The 21,286-nt window shown below is 46.3% G+C and overlaps 1 pseudogene; it reads right to left on the bottom strand.

The window, feature by feature from the left end:
- The window catches only part of LOC126526248 (uncharacterized), a 29,799-nt pseudogene extending 21,994 nt beyond the window's left edge, over positions 1 to 7,805 (bottom strand).
- Between the last annotated feature and the right edge of the window lie 13,481 nt (positions 7,806 to 21,286).

Raw genomic sequence — 21,286 nt, 5'->3', positions numbered from 1 at the left:
ACTTCGACTTCAGGTCGATGATTGCGCCGTGTTGGTTCAGGAAGTCCATGCCGAGAATGACGTCTCGTGAACACTGTTGCAGGATAACGAAGGTGGCAGGGTAAGTCCGGTCATGAATGGTAATTCTTGCCGTGCAGATTCCACTCGGCGTGATGAGGTGTCCTCCAGCGGTCCGAATTAACGGGCCTTCCCATGCAGTCTTAACTTTCTTCAATTGGGCTGCGATGGGTCCACTCATGACGGAGTAATCGGCTCCTGTGTCTACTAAGGCGGTAACTGCATGGCCGTCGAGAAGCACGTGGAGGTCGGTGGTTCTTTGTCTTGCGTTACAGTTAGGCCTCAGCGTCGGATCACGGCTGCGTCGAGTTGACCTGTGGTTGGTACGCGGCGTCGTCAAGTGGTCTTTCGTCGGCATGTTCTTTCCTGCCAGACTTCGTCGGGACGGCGGTGTGACGTCGTTGTTATGTCGTCGAGGTAGCCTTTTCGGCGTCTTCGTCGGCGGCGGAGGATCTTCGTCAGTTCGACGAACAGCAACCGCACCTCCATCGGTTGCTGCTTTTAGTTTTCCGGATATGGGCTGACGGACCGACCCCGGGCTGGGCCAGTGTATGGTCGGCGCTGTGGCGACAGGTAGCGGCCTGGTGACGGCGAACGGGACGGTCGTCGAGGGCTCCACTGAGTAGCGGCGAGGTAGTCGGCGATGTCACGAGGGCGTTGACCTTCCCGAGGGCGCGGTGCGTCGACGGCGAACCCTCGCAATCCCAGGTCGCGGTATGGGCATCGGCGGTACACATGGCCGGCTTCTCCGCAGTGATAGCAGAGCGGGCGGTGGTCGGGGGCTCGCCAAATGTCCGTCTTCCTCGCGTAGGTACGCTGGGCGACGGGTGGGCGTGCTGGCGGCGGCGGTGGCGGACGACGGAATTGCGTCGTTGCAGGGCCCTGGCGTGATCGCGGAGGGGGACCTTGACGGCGTGCGACGGCGGCGTATGTCATCGCTTCTGGCTGGGGCTGCGGTAATTGTGGTTGCAGCTCGGGAACTCCAAGCGATCGGTGCACCTCTTCTTTGACGATGTCGGCGATCGAAGCCACTTGGGGCTGCGACGAAGGCAGGACCTTGCGCAGTTCTTCGCGCACAATGGCCCTGATGGTCTCCTGAAGGTCGCCGGAATCCAGTCCTTGGATGGCGTACTGCGGCGTGAGCCCCTGGCGGTTATATTGCCGGGTGCGCATCTCCAGAGTTTTCTCGATCGTCGATGCCTCTGCCGAAAACTCAGCTACGGTCTTCGGCGGGTTACGAATAAGTCCTGCGAAAAGTTCTTGCTTGACGCCCCGCATCAGGAAGCGGACTTTTTTCTCTTCTGACATTTCCGGGTCGGCGTGCCGGAAAAGTCGGGCCATCTCTTCAGTGAAGATCGCGATCGTCTCGTTTGGCAGCTGCACTCTGGTTTCTAGTAGTGCTTGGGCTCGCTCTTTTCGCACGACGCTTGTAAACGTTTGCAAGAAGCCGCTTCGGAACAGGTCCCACGTCGTTAAGGTGGCTTCTCGATTCTCGAACCAGGTCCTGGCGGCGTCTTCCAGTGCAAAGTAGACATGCCGCAGCTTGTCGTCGCTGTCCCAACTGTTAAACCTAGAGACCCTCTCATACGTCTCGAGCCAGGTTTCCGGGTCCTCAAATGTTGATCCGCGGAACGTCGGAGGTTCCCTGGGCTGCTGCAGCACGATGGGGGACGCTGGGGCTGCCATTGGGGTTGCCTTGTCCACAATCTTCTTGGTCTTCTCCGGTAGAAGTCCGTGCTCCGGGGGCAGCTGTTGAAGACGGCGGCTTGCTCGATGCTCCGGGACTACGTTGGTGTTCTCTTTGCGGTCCGGGCTTGGATCACGGCTTGTCGGGGGCGTCCGGTACATGAACGAAAAGCACCTCCACCAGATGTCACGTGGTGGTGACGTTAAGAACACAGTGGCGATACTGTGAAAGGCAAAGAGATTTTATTGGGCGAACCTGTGCCCACAAAACAGGCTACACTTATAGCACAACGAAAGCGGCGAACACAGTCGGCGATCGTCGAAAATCTGATCAGCGGGTCAAGCGCGTCGGCTTTTATACAGAATCGTCGAATGTTCGTTGGGACCCGCGTGCCTTCCACAAAGCTCTACACCATTCGCGTCAGGCGAATAAATCAGATAACACAAGGTTCCGCGACAACAGACTGCGGATAGAAGCATCGATAACTTTCCAGAAACTTCGGATACATGCAAGCGCGTCCCGCGCTGTGCGATAAGATTTGTTAGACGGCGAAACGTGGTCGCCCGATAAATATAAGTACACGTGTCAATATATATATTGGTTATGGGTTCACAACAAAGCAGCTCGAAGTTTAAATAACAACACTAGTTACATTCTTCATGGAGAGAGTAGAGTTATAGATTAAAGTACGCAAGCGGCTTGCATACACAAAAACTATGGGCCACGGTACCGCGCATGCACAGTACCGTCGCCCCTAGTTTTTGCATATGCAAGCCGCTTGCGTCCTCTAAACTAAAGCTCTCTACCGATCCAAATGGAGACGCATCTTAGTGATTCTGGTGCATTGCTGCTGTGGGGTTGACAATTAGATTCCTGAAATATATATGTGAAGGAGGACAACTTATCTAAAATAATTACCCACCGTTGCGCCAGTGCTTCTTTCCCTTTATGCAGTGCTTGTCAATTCGCTGTTTTGGCTTAGACAAAGCAATTTATTCCTTCGCCAACCTTAACATGTTTGTATTCCTTCAAAATGATGCGCAATCCTGTAGCCTACAACTCAACAAGCACTGCACTGCCCACTAGCTGAATCTAAGTACAGCTCATTATTAATCATAACTTTCGTTGTGATTTTGCACTAGATGATGCCTTGTCGTGTCACATGTAGAATGCATGTATGTAGATAAGTTTTGTTACCGAACAGACTCTAGAAACTATTTGTTTTATTTCACTTCAATTCATATTTGACGGTTAATTATTTTTGTATACTCGACCAGGCTCCAATTTTGCTCTCTCCAAACGTCAGAGTAAATTTCTAGTGTTTTACTCACTCTCAGTATGATTAGCAATATAAAGAAATGCAGGGAAATGAGCTCGGAGAATTGCCAGTGGATGCATCGAATTGGTGCACGTGCTTGCCACGCAATGCAGTCCTCAAAAGATGGCCGGGTTTATCAGCATGCCCATTGTAGCTATTTCCAATGATTGCGCTTATATTTATATAACTACACCGATTGCCCTTTCCGGTCTGCCAACGGGACAATTTCTTCCACCTCCTGACAAAACTTCTGGTTGTCCCAAGAGCTCGGCACAACATGATTGGAAATGAAAAATAAATGCAATGAAACCTAAAAATACAAGTCCTGGGTAACTCACGAGTGCAGTCACTTGAGCAGTGTTGTCTGGAGTGTTTAAGGTTAGCATGTTTAAGTCAATAGCATTGTGTAATGTGTAGCAGATAAGTTTATTGTGCTGGACCGGTTCGGTGTTGCCAAGTGGTCCACAAACCGTTTTAGATCTTTATCCAAGATGGAGTGAAAGGGAGCACGCTAAACCCGAACTGAACCCATACTTTTTCCGGTTCGACACCCTGACCTTGACATACATTTTGGTGCACAAAATATAAAATGATTATTTTACAGAGTATCTTGCGAGTTCTATGCAAAATGTCTTGGCAGTAATGCTATTCACTTGATCAGATAATAGAAGTTGAAGGTTGCCTCATTTCTGTTAACACCTAACAAGCATGCTAACTTGTTTGGTGTAGAAAAAACAATCAAGAACAACAAAACAGCAAAAACGCACGAACACTGATGACAGTTGCTGTTGTTCCGATATTAAAAAAGCTGTTTCATCACTCAAGTACACGTTTACTCAACGTAACACTTTTTCATGCTTGCCTGCTATAGCTTCCAGCATTACTGCACCATACTGCTCACAAAAGGAATATATAAACATTATTATAATTACTTTTTGTCACCAACAAAGATTTTACCATGCCGCCTACAATTCCTTCACTTGTATGCGAGCGGCAAGTTCAAGCGAGAACCTGGATATAACACATCATCATCATCAGCCTGGTTACGCCCACTGCGGGGCAAAGGCCTCTCCCACACTTCAACTACCCCGGTCATGTGCTAATTGTGGCCATGTTGTCCTTGCAAACTTCCTAATCTCATCCGCCCACCTAACTTTTTGCCGCCCCCTGCTACTGCTTCCCTTCGCTTGGAATCCAGTCCGTTACCCGTAATGACCATCGGTTATCTTCCCTCCTCATTACATGTCCTGCCCATGGCCATTTCTTTTTCTTGATTTCAACTAAGATGACATCAACTCGCGTTTGTTCCTTCACCCAATCTGCTCTTTTCTTATCCCTTAACGTTACACCCATCATTCTTCTTTCCATAGCCCGTTGCGTCGTCCTCAATTTAAGTAGAACCCTTTTCGTAAGCCTCCAGGTTTCTGCCCCGTACGTGAGTATTGGTAAAACACAACTGTTATGCACTTTTCTCTATAACACGTTTCCACCTAAATAACTCTAACCATCAAATGCACAGATCTAACTTAGATCGTGGTTGTACTTGATGAAGTCTGCCCGAAGCAAGAAGCAGACTTCAAAATGCCCAAGCCGGCTTTCGCGTTTCATAGACGCTCAAGCTGACTTACTTCATCGAGTCAAGGCTGTGCTTCAATGCAAATGTAGGTTGCACGTCTGTATTCGAGGTTAATAATAAATTTGTTAGCGTAAAGCACATTGTACAGCAAAAAAAGTACGTATCTTTTTCCAAATTTCTACCAGGGCATAAGTGCTGAAGCTTAGTTTGGGTAAATCTATTCCATCTGGCGACGTCCGCCGCTGCGATGCGCAGTGTTGCTTGCGGAAAGCGCCGGTTACCGGCGGGTTTAAGTGGTCTTCAAGTTTCGGTGTTTTGGCGCGCTTTTTGAGTTGCAGGTTTCACACTTTTTTCAAGTCAGTGCTCCACTTTTAGGCGACAGTGTATTTGAGTGCAAATTAATGTTAAAGTCACATTTATTTTGGTTTTAGCTTCTTTTTAACTTAGAGGTCTTGTTGCGCGTTCGTATAACTGGCCGTAGAGAACCGAACGAAATGGTTGGTTCGTATGGTGGCCTTTCAACAGCTTTTGTTCTCGATTGCCGCAAGGCGTTCGTGCGCCGTCTTGCCCGGAAACCGGATGCAAGAGGCCGAGACGAGGCATACGGTCGGTTTCTGAGGGAGCTCGCGCGTCCCTTTTTGCCTATAGGCATTGCAGCAGGAAGGCAACGGCTCTTGTTCTGGTGGGGCTACATGACCCTTTGAAGAAAAGATCAACCTATTCGAATGCGCTGGGTCGGAGTCATAAACAAGAAAAACTGCAACATGTGCTGCGAACGAGGAGTAGCGAGCGCCGTAGAGTCCCCTGTCCGCACCCATATGGGTGACAACACCCAATAAAAAACAAAATAAATAAATAACATGACACGTGCAAACGATTTGTCTACTTCGCATGGAATCTTTGTCGAGAACAACAAGAGGGAGAGTGTGGCACAGCCATAGACATCGCAAATTGGCAGCGCGTGTCGTCTGCTAGGAAAGTGTCCTCTTCTAGGAAAAGAAGTTCTGGGGCTCGCGCGACGGCCGCGCGCCGCATTTGGTACGAAATTGCTGTCCTGTCAACGGGCTTTGACACTGAAATGTGCTCACACACTCTCCTCCCAAGAGAATGCACCGCAACGCAAGACGGCACCCCGTTTTACGGAAGACGAAAAGAGCCTGCTTACGGCACTCGTGAACGAGTAGAAGCATATTGTGGAATGCAAGGAAACTGATGTCGCGTCGTTGACCAAGAAGAACGAGACATGGAAAGAAATTGCAAAACAATATAATGCCAACCACGGGATTATGCGGCGCGATCACCTGCAATTGAAAAAATGCTGGAACAACCTGAAGCAATAGCAGAAAGAGGAAGCTGCGAAAGAAACGTGAGAGCGGCACAAAACTGGTAAGCGCACATGGTCTGCATGACTGGCTCATTTGGGCTACTTTTTATTATGCTCATGTGCATGTTTCGTATTCGGTAGATTAGTGCGTGACAGTTCGGCATGCTGAGCGTAAATATGGTCGTGAGCGCTAATAACTAGTGAGGGCATGTGTAACCACTAGAGATGAGAAAATACGCTCGCAATCAATCCGCGACTGCGGGAAGCGCACCAGCATCGGGCGCAGGTGCTTCGCGATGAGCAGGGTCATCTTTCCAACTGCGCGGCACACTGTTGAGTAAGGAATGCGGACCAGACTCACGGTGACTGCTTGAAACGTGCCAGCACCGTAAAACATCAGAGCCATCAGCAACTGCAGCATGAGAGGCACACATGCTGTCCTTTCCGAATAGGCAACATAGCGAGAAGTTGTCGCACGGCGTTCTTCGTGAATCTGCAGCGACCAAGGAATTGTTCGTCGTCGTACAGCTACATCGGATTCCCTTGGTCACGTAGAGCGGGTCGCGGAATTTTCAGCAAGGGCTGCGCCTCTGAAGATGTTGTATCCATGGCATGGCAAGCAAACTCGAAAGCAACTAACCTCCGCGCAACGTCCGTTCAGGAGGCTGCCATGTTGGAATAACGCACGAAGTCAGTTTCAAGCTAGCCCGGGAGCAGACTTGAAACTTGGGGGGACTTCGACCCAGCCAAGTTGTTCGCAAGCTCGAGAACAATTTAAGATGCTCGGCGCAGCTGTCTTGAGACTGCCAGGAGTCACGTTCGAGCCAAGTCAGATCTCTGCATTCGGGGGTAAGCTCTCAAACAGCAACTTAATGGGCAGCATAGTTACCGTGTCAAGTATGCCACCTAATTTGCACTTGCACAGTCCAGGAGTTTTTTTCGCATAGGAAGAATTTTTCGTCAACTGCGAAGCTCTCTTTCTAGTAGCTTCATGCCACAAATGAACGGATGACAATTTTCCCTGTCGGCAAATGCATGAATCTCATGTATACAAAAAGAATAGCTTCAGAAAGTTGCTTTAAGAAATTGGGTAATTAAGTAGAAACATTCATAACATCTTTACATTCCTTCGTCATTGTACAGTTTAGTTAGATTAACAGTTCACTGAATGTAATTTCACCACGTCAGAGGCGAATCAAAGTATGATCGAACTAACAGCTGTTACCATACTCAAATGTGGGCAGTGCCACTAGTATTCCACAGCATGCTGCTAAACGTGGCCTGTAGTGGTAATGCAGAGTGCAAATAGCTTACTGTATGTTTTACATATTTCCTCATCATTGTCACCCACCATGCGCCTTTTTCTTCCCTCTTTCTTTCCCCCTCCCCTTCCCCCAACACAGAATAGCTGGCTAAAGGAATGTACCGCAGGCCGACCTGTCTGCATTTCATATCATTAAACATTGCTCTCTCTCTCTCTCTCTCTCTCTCTCTCTCTCTATATATATATATATATATATATATATATATATATATATATATATATATATATGTATATATATACTATAACGCACCCTACTGAGCAATGCATTATGAGCTGAAGTTGTAAGGGTTAGCCAGCTTACATTGTGTAGGTGCAGAGGTCGTGGTACAGCCACTCAACCACTCTGCGTCGATTTGCAAAGTAGCGGCCTGGCTGGTGCTTCTCAATGCTTAACCTGATATCTACAGGCACAGACGGCAGGGTGTAAACTCTTCGTGCAGGTGGTTCATGTGGTGCAGCTGGCAGGACCTCCACATCAATAACATCAACAATTCTGCAATGCATTTAGAATAATGATTGATACTGCACAATTTGTTCATAAAAACCTTAACATGTTAGGTGCATGTAAAAAATTTCATCAATTTAACGAAAGCATATGGGCATGCTGTTTATCTTTTCACCCCTAAAGGACGTTCTCTTCAAATTGTCAATTCCTAAATACAGCACAATACTTACCCATATTGGCTCCCTTCTTTTATCTCCAACTTCGACTTGTCCTCAATGATAAAGTCATCGGTCACATCGACATGCAATCCAAAGTCGGCATCAAAAACCTGTCAAAAATGTTTGTGGCAAATGAGCAAACACTTCCACGCAGCCTTGACCCAAGTTTAAGCGTCCGAAAAAAAAATGCCAATTTATGAGGAAGCCCTAGCTCGGGGCCCACTACAGTGGTCATAGACACGTAATATCCAGAAAAGGTTTTGAGATAACCCAAGGACCAATTTAAATGAAATATGCTCCATTTGGGAGAGAAAGCTACAGTCTAGTAACTGTGGGCAGTATAATTTTGAGTAAGGGCCTTTGAGGTTTCATAAAAAGAAACAAAAATTGCTAAAGGAAAGCAGCTCGAGGTTTACAAATCTAACTCTGCATCAAATGGTTATCAAAGTTCTGCAGGCTGTGTTCACAGAGCATCCATAGCGGTCAAATTTTATATATGAAGTCACAGCATATGTAAATGTCAAAATGTTAACAAGACTTTCGAAAAAAAGTCTCACTCGCCACTTAGGTTTATTTATGAGGAGTGCATATATTTTGCACGCCTTAAAATCATTATGTGCAGTTCTTAACAGTATTGTGCGACTGTTTACCATTGTCGGTTTAGGCCAGTAAACTTTATTAAGAGCTGGTATGCAAACAAAGACACGTGGTTCATGCCAGCTAAGCATGGCGCATGAGGACATAGTAGAAACATGCCATATGCACTAAGGTCGTACCTTTTGCATTCATCAAATATTTATTGCCCTTTATTACAATGAAGAATTCATGGGCAGCATGTTGTCTTGATGTGCCTTGCCTATCTGGCATACGACACGTGTCATTCTTGTATATGTATATAAATTCTTGTCAATGCGATAAAGCGTTCAGTTGAGCCAGTGCTCCTGTTGTCTGAAACCCTGTCAGTTATTTTCCTACCATATCAATGCTTGTTGCTGGGCCAGTAGGTTCATCTTATTACGCAAAGATTCCACCACGGGAGGAAAAAGTTCAGGACAAGAAACAGCGTCTAGAACACTCTTTCCGCTGTAACCTGTCTAACTTTTCTTTCTGCCATCGGTTGCATCTTAGCTTTGCCTGACACTGCGTAATACATCAGTAATCACAACCGCATGGAATGTTTTAACTTTGAGCTAGCCGTAGGTAACTGAATGCAACCCTCACAATCTCCCGAGTTGAAGGCAAACAATGGAACGTGACTGGAGACACTGCAAATATATACTGAAATTACACTTACCGTCAGTGTTGCGCTGCCGAAGTCTATACCGGCGAATGCCCGCTCACGCTTCAGGCATTCGAAGAGCTGTGCGCGCTTCCAAGGGCCAACAAAAGGCACGACGACGTTCCTGTCGCCAAACGTCACCAAACATTTGCATGCCATGGCCTGACACACACCTTCACAGCAAGAAGCAGATAAGATAGCCCGATAAGCGTTATAAGATATGTCGGCGTCGCTATCGAATAAGTGACTACTTTAGCGGGTCAAGCAGTGCTCGCGATATAGGTGTTGACAGACAGGAGGTGGTCGAGCGCGTGAAAACAGACCTATATGGCATCGGTAGCCAGTGAAGCGAAGATATTCCTCGCCGAGGTAGAGTAGTTGACAACACGTGTTGGGCCGGCCCGTGTTGTATGAAGCATTATTTCCATTTTATTAATGACAAATTATTATGCAAAATATATCACCAGACTACTAAATATTTTTGGCGACCTTGCAATAACTGAAAGGAAAAACGTAAATGCAGAACTACGTCTAGGCAGTGGTCTGAGGCAAACTTGAAAAACCTGCTGTGTGCCTTTCTGTAAAGACAACGATAGACGCTAAGTATTGCCCTAAGTGCCCGCACTTCTCTTGTCAGCTGACAAAAGTTGTGAACCACATAGGCATAACCCACAGCGCCGAACCGAATTTTAGTGTGTTTTGTGGTATCAACGGCTGTGCGAGTACGTACGCGAACTTTTCTTCTTACCGATCGCAGTTGTATCGTAGTCACAGGATTGTGCTCGAAGAAAACGGGAGTAACTTCCAACGTGTATTCCAAGTGCAGGAAAATGACGCAGTAGAATCTCAGCACGGGGAATCTCCTCCAAATCGGCAAGCTTCAGAGAGTGACTTTTGCCACATTGATGACCACGCGCCGTCAAGTGATTCATCAGACAAGCAAAAGCCACAAGTTCACGGGTTTCATCAGTTTCTCCAGCAGACGAAGTCAACTATCTGGAACTTTTTTTTAAAAGTAACTGGGCAGCACAGTTTGTCTCATACTGCTGTGGAGATGCTGTTTACCGAGTTGTAGTTCGTCTTTGAGCTGGTGCTCAAAGCTTATTCTGAAGAAATCACTCATGCTATGAAAGCACCACAGACAGCAGCTGAGCTTAAGTGTCTGCTCCAATGCTCCTTTGTGTCACAACTATTAAATGGTATTAAGGGCAGACGACAAAGGGAGACGTATGCCAAAGAGAATTTCCCCTTTGTTGAGCCAGAGCAGCAACTGGTTGGCCAGAATGCCGCGTATCACTATGTGCCGCTACCAAAGCTGCTGAACGCTTTGTGCAAAGCGCCAGACATTGTGTCTCATTTGACCACACCTGAGTCCATGGCTTCAGAACCTACTGTGTACAAAGACTTCAATGATGGCCTTATATACTGTGATGCAAGGTTCGTGTACTCAAAGGTTTCAACGGTTCTCTTAGGCGGAGCCTCCGAGAACCTAATTGAGGACAAAGCCGTTGGTTTCGAGAACACATACACAAACTTCTAATGAAACTAGAAAGAGCCTTAAAATAAATAGAAGGAAATAGAAAGCATAAATTAAACACTCAAATAGACATCACGGCAGTAAGAAACACACTTGGGGTTAATATGAAGTTAACTAGTGGTGTGTCCGGGCTTGCCACGACGGCAGGGACGCATACCAGTCTCGACGCGGAGACGCGGCGACAAGTTGATGAAAGGAGTTGCACCGGTCTCACCGAAGCTCGGGGTATAGTATGGTTGACCGGGCGACCGGAGCGCCCTTGCTCTGGCTTGAAGATAGAGGCAGGCGGCTAAGCGGCACGAATAGATGGCTGCGGCGTTCTGGCCGGGCAGCTGAACGTAGAACTCGGGCCCGTAGCCCGACTGCTCTCGTCCTGCCCACGGGCGCAGAAGCTCGCCGGCCTTGAGCAGCTGGCGGCACGCTCGGGTAGACTGGTGACAGTCAGGAACGGGTTGGCAGGAGGCCCCGGTCGGGTGAAGTCCTGGTGGCTCGGGTCCGGAACCCGACGGCCCGTCGTCAACTCCCAGTCCGGTGGCCGACCTTCTCCTGGCGTCGCTTCCTGGAACTCTCCCGGCGTCTCCCCATTCTGCCAGCGCGCCTCGTCTTTTTCTTTCGCTCTGGCCGATTAGTCATTTTCCGAGTGGCTGCCTGACGCCCCGTGGTCTTTCCTTATTGGTTGGCATTTTACTCTTGTTTTCTTTTCTTGCGCCACGCTTTCACGTGCCGGACGCTCTTCGGCGTCTTCGTTTTCCTCCAGCACGGAATTCGCCTCGGCACGCGCACTCCTTGTCGTCTGCTTCTGTCCGTCCCAACCACCGCACCATGTCGCGTGCCACACACATCACATATACAAAGAACATTTCAAAGACATAATGCGAGAAGGGAGTGACTGCACCAAACTGCTACTCCTCTACACAGATGAGGTTGAAGTTACAAACCCTTTGGGACCAAAGCGAGGCATGCATAAGCTACTGGCTGTATACTGTAGCTTGCTAAACCTTCATGTGAAGTACAGATCACAGCTGCCGAACATTTATTTATTGTTGCTGGTGCGCTACACCTATGTCAAGACTTATGGCCTGACAGCCATCTTGCAGCCTTTGCTAGATGACTTGAATAAATTGTATGAGCATGGCCGCAACTTCGAGTACAGAGGATCAAAAAAAATGTGCTCAAGTGCTAGTTTTTGGCATCTGTGGCGACAATTTGTCTTTGAATCGCCTTGGCGGCTTCTGCTGTTTCAGCCGTGGCCGAGTGTGCAGATTATGTATGGTGTTTAAGAACCAGCTGACAGATAAAACATCGGAAGACATGTGCAAACTGCGTGCTGCAAAAAGGCACAAGATGCATCTTGCAGCCATTGCTGTTAACAGCACTACCAACGAACGCCTATATGGAGTAAATGATGTATCCCCACTTTTAACACTTCCATACTTTGACGTAACCCGTCAGCTACCCCCCGATATAACGCATGACATCTTAGAAGGAGGAGCAGAGTGTGTGCTGCGTCATGCTCTGAGAGGACGTCTTTCTTCTGGCTTGCTCTCCAAGCAAGACTTGTCTGATCTGTCTGCATTTGAATATGTACCTAATGACTTGAAAAACAAGCCCGTGCCGTTCAACACGACTTTCATCCCTGGCAATGATGGTTTAACAGGAACAGCTTCAAATAAGTGGTGCCTGCTCAGGTTCATTACATTGATCCTGAGAGTAAAGATACCAGAGAGCAATGAGGAGTGGGAGCTGCTGTTGCAGTTCAGAAAAATCCTTGACATTGTGTTTTCACCAGAAATCCCAGCTGAAAGCCTCGCATACTTGAGGGTGCTGGTGCAGGCATTCCTCACTGAATTTGTGAAGCGCTATGGCCGAGATTCAGTAATACCAAAGTTGCATTTTCTTGTGCACTACCCAAGATTTTTGCGTGAGGTGGGACCTCTTAAACATATGTGGTCGATGAGGTTTGAGGCAAAGCATCAACAGTTCAAGAAACTGGCCACAGCCGTAAAAAAATTTTAAGAACCTTACATTTACACTTGCTATGCGGCACCAGCTGAAGCAAAGCTACCAACTGCAGAGCTACCAGTTGTATGAGGGTCTTTCGACAGTACAGAGCAAGCTAGTTGTGTGGGATGCTCTTTCAGAGTGTGCAAGAGAGGTTTTGCCAACAACTGCTCAAGTGCACAATGCAACCCTTGATCATTGCCATTATAGATGTGGAAGCGTCCTTGTGAAACAAAATACAGGACCAGAGTTTTACAGAATTGAGTCTCTCTTTGTTGCAAGAGGCAAGCTTTATGTACTAACAAGAATTATGGAAATTGAACATTTTGATCGCCATACATACTGCTTTTGCGTTAAATGTTCAGGGCAGTTGCAAATGATGGATGCTGCAGGCCAGTTTAAGCCCTACATGCTGGACCTGTACCATGGCAGAAACACTGACCCAAAATGGGAAATATGGTAACCTTATATGCATTTGAAGTCTCTGGAGAGAACAAGTTTTTGTGTGTAGTGTTTGTATTATCAAGTTCTTTCGTGATGTGTATGCTGCTGCGTTACATTGCACATCTGTGACTGTAGGAACTTGCCAATTTGAAGTCGTCGGGGTTGTTTCTCATTGACCAGGGCCAATTTACAGGTTTCATTCACATATTTAATTCATAGTAAAACATCACTTGTCATTAGAAATAATTCGTTCAGTGAAGGACGTTGATTACCGTTTTCCTGCTGATGAAATGAACAGACTCAAGAGGCTCAGGTTCACACATTTCTACACATAATGCGATGACCAGCATGCAGCAACTTCAAGCTTATCAACTTGTTCAAATAGAACTCGAATTATTATGTGGTTAACAAGTCTGTGATGTTTGCATTATAACTACTAATGACCTTTTTGATGAAAGGAGTGAATGGTTTTTGACCGATTAGTGATGGGCCTGTTGGAAATTGTGGCACGCCTGGAAGAAGACGAAGGAAAGGGCCAAGCACATGGGGTTGAGCTAGCGAAGCTTCGACTGTAATGCATGGCATATCTGAACAGTATCACGCTTGGCACCAATAAAGCCCGCAGACGGACCTTTTGCCACATGGTGTTTTGGTGCCTGTAGCGGCACTAGTAGCAAAGGCTTGCGATGCCTGCCGAGGACGAAGAAGATCGGTCAGGCACGAGCTAGAGAATGCTTCAGACAACCAGGCTGAATGATACCATGCTGCTCTGCTGACCAGCCGGTGCTGTTTATTCCTTGTACAAATAAATTCTGTGGTACACTGCCTCCATCAACCAGCCTCGTACAATTGGTGACTTCGAACACAGGGAAAAGCAACAGGCTCTGCAGTGCTGCCGCCGAACCCTGCGTGCAGACGTGAACCAGTCAGCTGATGAAGAATAGTGCTCAACGACGCTTTACAACTCTTGGCTTCTGCAGCTGCCGCCCTCACAGCCTTCTCGTGCGGTTCGTACAAGTCTAGGCCCAGCTATTCGTCAATATTCTGTATTCTCAGCTGTGACGGTACCGGCTCTGCAAGTGGGAGATTCCAGCAGGTGTTATCGCGGCTCTCCATCTCCTGCTCCTTGATGGGAGCATATTCGATGGCCTAAAGGGCGCCTTCTTCATCCATTTCGGCTTACTGCTGCACAACAGACACGATTAAGTCTCCTGCGGCATCGGCTGCCAGCTTTTTAACGTCAGGTGCCGTCTTCAGTGAGGCTGCCACCAGGAAAGGGCGACTGAGGACAACGCAGCTACTTTGCCTGCATATGCCACATTGGCCAGCAGACAGACAACCAGCATGTCGCCCTGCCCTCATGGTTTTTTGCATTAGCTACCCAAAGTCATTCCACAACCACAGGCGTGCCGTCCTAACTTCCTGCAGAGTGCATGCCTCCTGTAACCCAAAACATACTTCTTCACGAGCCATTGATGTGTAACACCAACTACTGGGTGAGCAATCATATGTAGGCACACCGGTCACAACGGCATCAATACCTGAGCTCGATCCTGCACCACCGAATCTGCAAACGACAGCAAGAGGGCAGCAGTGACTGCCCGTCCTATGCCGCCTCCGTCCACACCCACGAGATATATCTATCCTGACGACCTTCGCTACGGTGACAACGCGCGCACCATAAGCAGGAAGTGCTCGGCCACAGCAGCGACCACGCTGTACCAAGACCAAACTTTTGTTGGTCAGCGGGATCCACTGCACTGCATAACCACACTGGCACTAGACAGAGAGAGAAGTTTAATGATACGAAATGCTGAGAGGCCGGCCTGAGGTATATTCCTCTAGCCAGCTACTCGGCATTGGGGGAAGGGGAAGAGGGAAAGAAAGAGGGAAGAGGTGCATGATAGGTGACGATGACGATAGAAGGAAGATGTAGAACATATCGCAAGCAATTTGGCATGCTCAAAGTCTGCAATCCAGGCCCGTAGTTTTTAAAAAGTTCAGTAATGCCTGAATGGCCTTGAAACTCGATTGAGCATCTGGCCAAGGGCCTAAAATAACGTCCTCCGGCAACGACACTGGCACTAGGCCCCACAACACCGTATGCAGTCAGGTCAACTTGCTTCCTGCCACCACTGAGCATCGTCCAATGAGGGTGCACTCAACATTTACCTGAGACAACGCTTCCAGTGCACAATTTTATCCTGGTCGGGTATGACAGCAGCATTACTCCGCCCACGGCTGCGTCCCCAGTCTGGCGCGTGGTTCCCGGACACGCCAGGACACCATGACCTATGGGATCGCGACATGCTTCCGTGCTTTCTTTGGTTACACACCACTTCTGCAACGTCTGCTCCTGCCCACACTTTATACGTCGATGCCCCACGCTGCTTCTCCACTGTGGAATTCCCAGCCTCGACCACCTGAGTGCTCATACCCCTCTTTTACATTAACACGGACTCTGCCTGGACTTCCCAACAAACATTAAATAAACTGCCCCTCATGTAATAGTTTCTCTTTTAGCTCTCTGCACCTGTTTTGTACATATGCTTTCATCATGCTGAGCGCCGGCGGGGAGCTTTTGTTGTGGCACACGTAGCAAAGGCTTGTCACAGCCGCTGGTGGGGAATAAGATCAGCCAGATGTGAGTTAGAGAATGCTTGAGACTACCAGGCCGAATGGCACCATGTTGCTCTGCTGGCCAGCCTCCGTGCCGAAACGCGGGAGGCAAAGTGTATAATACAAAGTTATGCGAAGCTCTTCAGATGGATGCGATGCTGCCGCTGAAAAGCACAAAGCACTGGCTCAAGGAAGTAGAGTAGTGACAGCAGGAGCAACTTTATTGAGCTGTTCAGCGCGAAGCACACAAAATGTCTAGTGACACTGAAGTATTTGCTGTTCAGCTGTGCTGATGGGGAGACACCCTGACAATTTGCATTATTTGCAGGGTGCCACAATGTATAGCTTGTGGTAGGGACCTTTTTCAAGGTGATGTGCACTTTTTTATAGGACACTTCAGAGCTGCCTGCTCACAGAACAGGCAAAGCTCTTGGCAAACCATGTCAAGTGGAATCAGAAAATGAATGAGTTAGTTAATTGGGTTTTAGTGGCACAAAAGTGACTAAGGCTATGCTGCGTGAGCCGCAAGGTGTTAGATAATGAATAGTAAGAGCTGCATTGTTCTAAGATTTATTTAAGACATCAGTTTCCTGTAAAATGTTTAGCACGACAGGCGTGTACAAGTGGGTCATCTCTTAGAATCAAGGTAGGGTGTAGAGGTATGTGCAGCTTGTCTGTGTTGTGATACAAGGACACTTCATTGGGACATACATTACTGTTTACCTTTCCTAGCATTTGTTACATGTCGGTTCTTTCTTTCTAAGTAAAAAGTTATGTTTGAGACGTGCCTGCCGTGTTTAAAGTCGCCATAATAAAACATCAATAAACCATTCTTGGTGATGGCGCATCTTCCATTCACCAAGTGCGGGTTCAATTAGATGAAAACTGTTACCTTTGTAGTAATCTCAATGGTGCTGCCATTTTGATGGCACCACCATACAAATCGTTCGGAGACTCATTCAGTGGTTTTATCATATTTAACTCCTTTGTATGCCTCTGTATGCTGCTAAGCATGTACATTTATCTGCCTTTCTGTTGCCTAGTATCCCAAACTGGTTTGGGACTCGGCATAATTGGATGAATCTATATCTTGTTTGTTTAAAACAAGCATGTTTAAAGTACCAAGAAGTAGAAGTTCATACATCTATTTTAGGTGTACAGCCTTTAATGCACTTAATTATGTATTAGTGTAGGCGATTGCTTTTCTGTGTTGATTAATGACGAATTTTGGTACTGCTTCCGATATGGCATAGACTTCAGCATTCAATATGGAAAAAGACAGGCACTCTAACACTCATTATGCACTCTTTTTTCACGAACCCGATGCCCACATGGTTTCTTGTTTTCGAGCCATCATGGTAAAATTCTAAGTTGTTACATTTCTCCTGGAGAGGCGGAAATTCTTGCATTATGTTGCATTCATTATTTAGACAGAATTAGTGAAAGATCACAAGACTATGTCATATAAGATCGTGGCGGCAGTCTTGGTGGTGTCTTAGTGACATTGGGTGTCTCGTCAGGGATACCGTATACACGACAGTATTTAACTCGTAAAACAAGTGGTTTGATTGTGTGCGGTTTGCTTGAATAATTAATGAGCATGAGTTACACTGTAAATGTTGTAGCATATGTGTTAAGGTGATGACTTAATTCTTAAAACATATATGACACGGTTAACAGCACTCTTCCGTGACATAGAGGAGGTTCGTTGCAGTCATTGTGTAAAATTTGCATCGGCAATGTTATGAAGTGCCATTTGACAGTCATAGTCCGAGATTGGGCACAGGATGAAGATGCCAAATGGGTAGGACTGCCATGCTGAACCATAAATGATACAACTATAGTCTAAAATGCAGCGTACCATAGAACGGTAAATGAGTAGCGAACATAGGTGATAGGAAGCCCAGTGCTTATTTGATAATACTTTGAGAATGTTGTGCACTCTATCTGCCATGAGAGCTGGAAACGTTTGCTTTTTCTTGAACGTTACTCCAAGAAACTTGTGTTCTTGTTTTACTGCCACTGTGATTTCACTTAATTTCAGAGAAGGGTCCAAGTGTATTCCTCTTTTTGCATAATATATATAGCAGAAACCGTTTTTTTTTCGGGTGGAAAAGTGGGAACTTTTTGTCTGGCCATTGTGTAAATTTATTTATTGTGATTTGAAGCTGCCTCGCTCAGGTGGATAGGTTTATGGCATTCTACGCTTTTTCAAAGGCGAATAGCAAGAATGTGTGAAACGCTAAGCATTCAGCAACATTTAGCATGATTAGACGAGGCAAGGTTCTCGATCAATGTGATGCTGTCGGTTGTTGAAAGGCTGCTCAGAGAGGCACAGATAGGAAGGGCTGTATACTCCATGGCAGCTAGCACGGAGTCCGCAAGGAAGACAAATATTGCTGTTATCTCGTATGTCCACCGCCTTTCATATAAACTGAAGAAAATGGGGCTGCGTGGAAAGGTGAAAGTAGTGTTTGCTGCTCTGAATGGCTACCTTAGCAAAAAGAAACTGTAAGTGCAATTAGAAACACATATGGAAACAAGAACCGAAATAAGTATAATAAAAAAGCACCTGTGTCACTTATTGAGTTATGTTATTCTGTGGAAAAAATTACATCTAACAAACCAGCAGTTGCATGAATGAGAGTGTCAGGTAACGCTCTAATTAAGTGAGCAAATTCTTGGTGGATGGTTTTCTTGCACTTAACTGTCACGACGTATGATTGCATTCCCTGCTTTAAAGAAACAGACATCATTGCAAACAACCAGTCTTAATAATTTAAAGCACTGAGATTGGGGTATTTGGCGATACATGTGTAAATAAATCGTCTTTGTCATTCTCCATGAAAGAAATGGAATTCCTGTACATGTTTGAGGCATTATATGAATGCTTGGTTTTGTTTGCAACATTTTATTGTCGGGGTGCTTTCCGTTATCATGGTTTGTATACACGTGCTCATGATGATAAATGCCACGTATAAAGTGTTGTTAATCAATGGAAAATGAGACATCCACCCGTGTTTGGTTTTTCTTCAACTGCGAACTTTTCTTTCGAGGAACCCGTATGGGTTTCCTTTGTAGCACTTAGCTCATTTGGGTGGATGTCTCATTTTCCCTTGATTAATTACTTCTCTCCACCTTGCGGGTTTTCCGCAGAACTGTTACGTCATAAAGTGTTGTTCTGTCCCAGAAATAAATACTGTTGTTTGCAGTTAATGCTTCGTGTGTGTCCTGTTCCTTTCTTTTTGCTCCCTTGTATTGGGTGCACTAAAACGAAAAAAACCTGCAAATTTTCTCACAGGTTATTGAGATCTTATGTTGAGAAGGCGTGTGATGAGCTGAAAGAAAAAAAAAATTGGTAACTTAGTTTTCTTTACCAGATGTTTTCAATCTTTCTTTTCATGCCTTCATGGAATACGTAACGTGTGCTCCAATATTCACAGCCAGATTTTTAAAATGTCCAACTATTACATACAAAACAGTTTTGAGGAAGATGGGGCCTGAAACAATGCACAGTTGTAGAACAGGGATTGTTACTGTGTAGCCAGTATTCCAACAAGTGCACATGTCAAGACATTGGATTTCAGCAAGTAGATTCTAGCAAGTAGACTTCACAGAAATTTTCATTATTGAATTGACCAGTAACTGTGCCTGGGACAGTCTTAACCAAGGTATATGTATACAGTGGCATTTCCATTCCAAGTTTTACACAGTATAATGATACATATGCTAAAAATTTTAAATAGCTTAACAGACCTTATTTTGGTTGGCTGGTCATGAAAAGTTGTCTGCTGAATTCTTTTTAGCAGATTCTGGGAAATTGGGGGACAGGCAATTCATATTAATCACATAACATAAAAAGCAAAAAAAAATAATACATCACATTTCACAAGGGACAACGCAGGGCTTTCGTCCCCCACGCCCACCTTGGTGTAGGAGGAGTGCCCCATGCCTTTATATGTTAAGTTTCAAAGAAGTGCGACAAGGTGCGGGGGGGGGGGGGGGGGGAAGAAGTAGTCAAGATATTATTTTAGGAGGGCGGCCTCTCCCCATCCCCACCGGCCACTCTACAGTGGAACTTTATTAGGAATTCAAGCGTACACGCAACAAACCAGGACGGAAGACAACAAAGGACACATACGTTGTAGGTTGCTGTGTGCGTGCTCCAATTTCATATTGAAATACTGCTGACTCACTCAGCTTTGAGTTCTTTTACAAGGGGCGCCGCAGTGGAGACCACCATAATAATTTTGACCACCTGGGGCTCTTTAACGTGACCCAATGCACACGGTACGCAACCGTAAATACATCTCGTTGAATTACACCTCCACATGGAATGTGCTGCAGCATCCACGACCGGGAAACAAAGCCGCGACCTCGTGTTTAACAGCTGAAGGCTACAACCATTGAGCCAACAGTGGGTAATAATAACAAGCATATGCCAACGCTCAAATCATATAATCGACAGCAGTGAAGCTGCCGCCTAAAGTGAGGGACTAACAGCGAATAATAAGAATTTCAGCTGTTGGAGAATTGCGAAGCAATCCCGAAGCTTTGTTTTGATTTTTGCGTGCTTTTCGACATTCGTCATTCCACCATGGGATGCGACGGTTCTTTGCCAGTCCGTTAATTGTTTAATGCATTTCGTTGCAGCGTCAATAATAAAACCAGTTAGGTATGCCACAGCATCGTCTACATTAAAATCAGAAATGTCGTCCTCGCCTAAATATGTGAGTTCTCGAAACAGTTCCCAGTTTGCTGATTCGAGGTTCCATCGAGGGAAATGGGGCGAGCATGTATCCGGTTTTGTTAGATTTAATGCAATTGGGAAGTGTTCACTCCCACAGGGGTTCTTGAGAACAGACCACTCCAGGTACGGAAATAATGAGCTGGATGCTATGCTCAAGACTATGGACGAGTATGTTTTATGTGTAACATTGTAGTACGTTGGTTCCTTTTTGTTCAATAAACATGTACTTCAAGAAAACAGAAAATTTTCTATCAGGCGCCCACGAGCATCGGAACGCGTGTCACCTCGCAGGGGGCTATGTGCATTTAGATCACCACCGACTATATATGGCGGAGGAAGTTCATCGACGAAGCTTTCGAACTCTCTTTTAGTAAGTTGACAAGAAGGAGAGACGTACATCGACCTAACCGTGATTAGCTTACCGAATAGCACAGCTCGTACTGCAAATGCCTCGAGGGGGGTCCGGAGATTTATTTGCTGACATGCTACGCCCTTATCGACTATTATGGCTACACCCCCTGACGAGGTGAGTGCATCATCACGGTCTTTGCGGAAAATGGCATATTGCCTTAGAAAGCTGATGTGTGTTAATTTTAGGTGTGTCTCTTGAACACACAGCAACTTGGGATTGTATTTATGTAGGAGTTCTGTAATGTCGTCGAGGTTATGGAGAAGTCCTCTCACATTCGATTGTAGTATTTGTGTAT

The sequence above is a fragment of the Dermacentor andersoni genome, chromosome 8 (assembly GCF_023375885.2).
Source record: "Dermacentor andersoni chromosome 8, qqDerAnde1_hic_scaffold, whole genome shotgun sequence".
NCBI lineage: Eukaryota > Metazoa > Arthropoda > Arachnida > Ixodida > Ixodidae > Dermacentor > Dermacentor andersoni.
The sequence above is the reverse complement of the archived record's forward strand: the minus strand, read 5'-3'. Positions and strand labels throughout refer to the sequence as shown.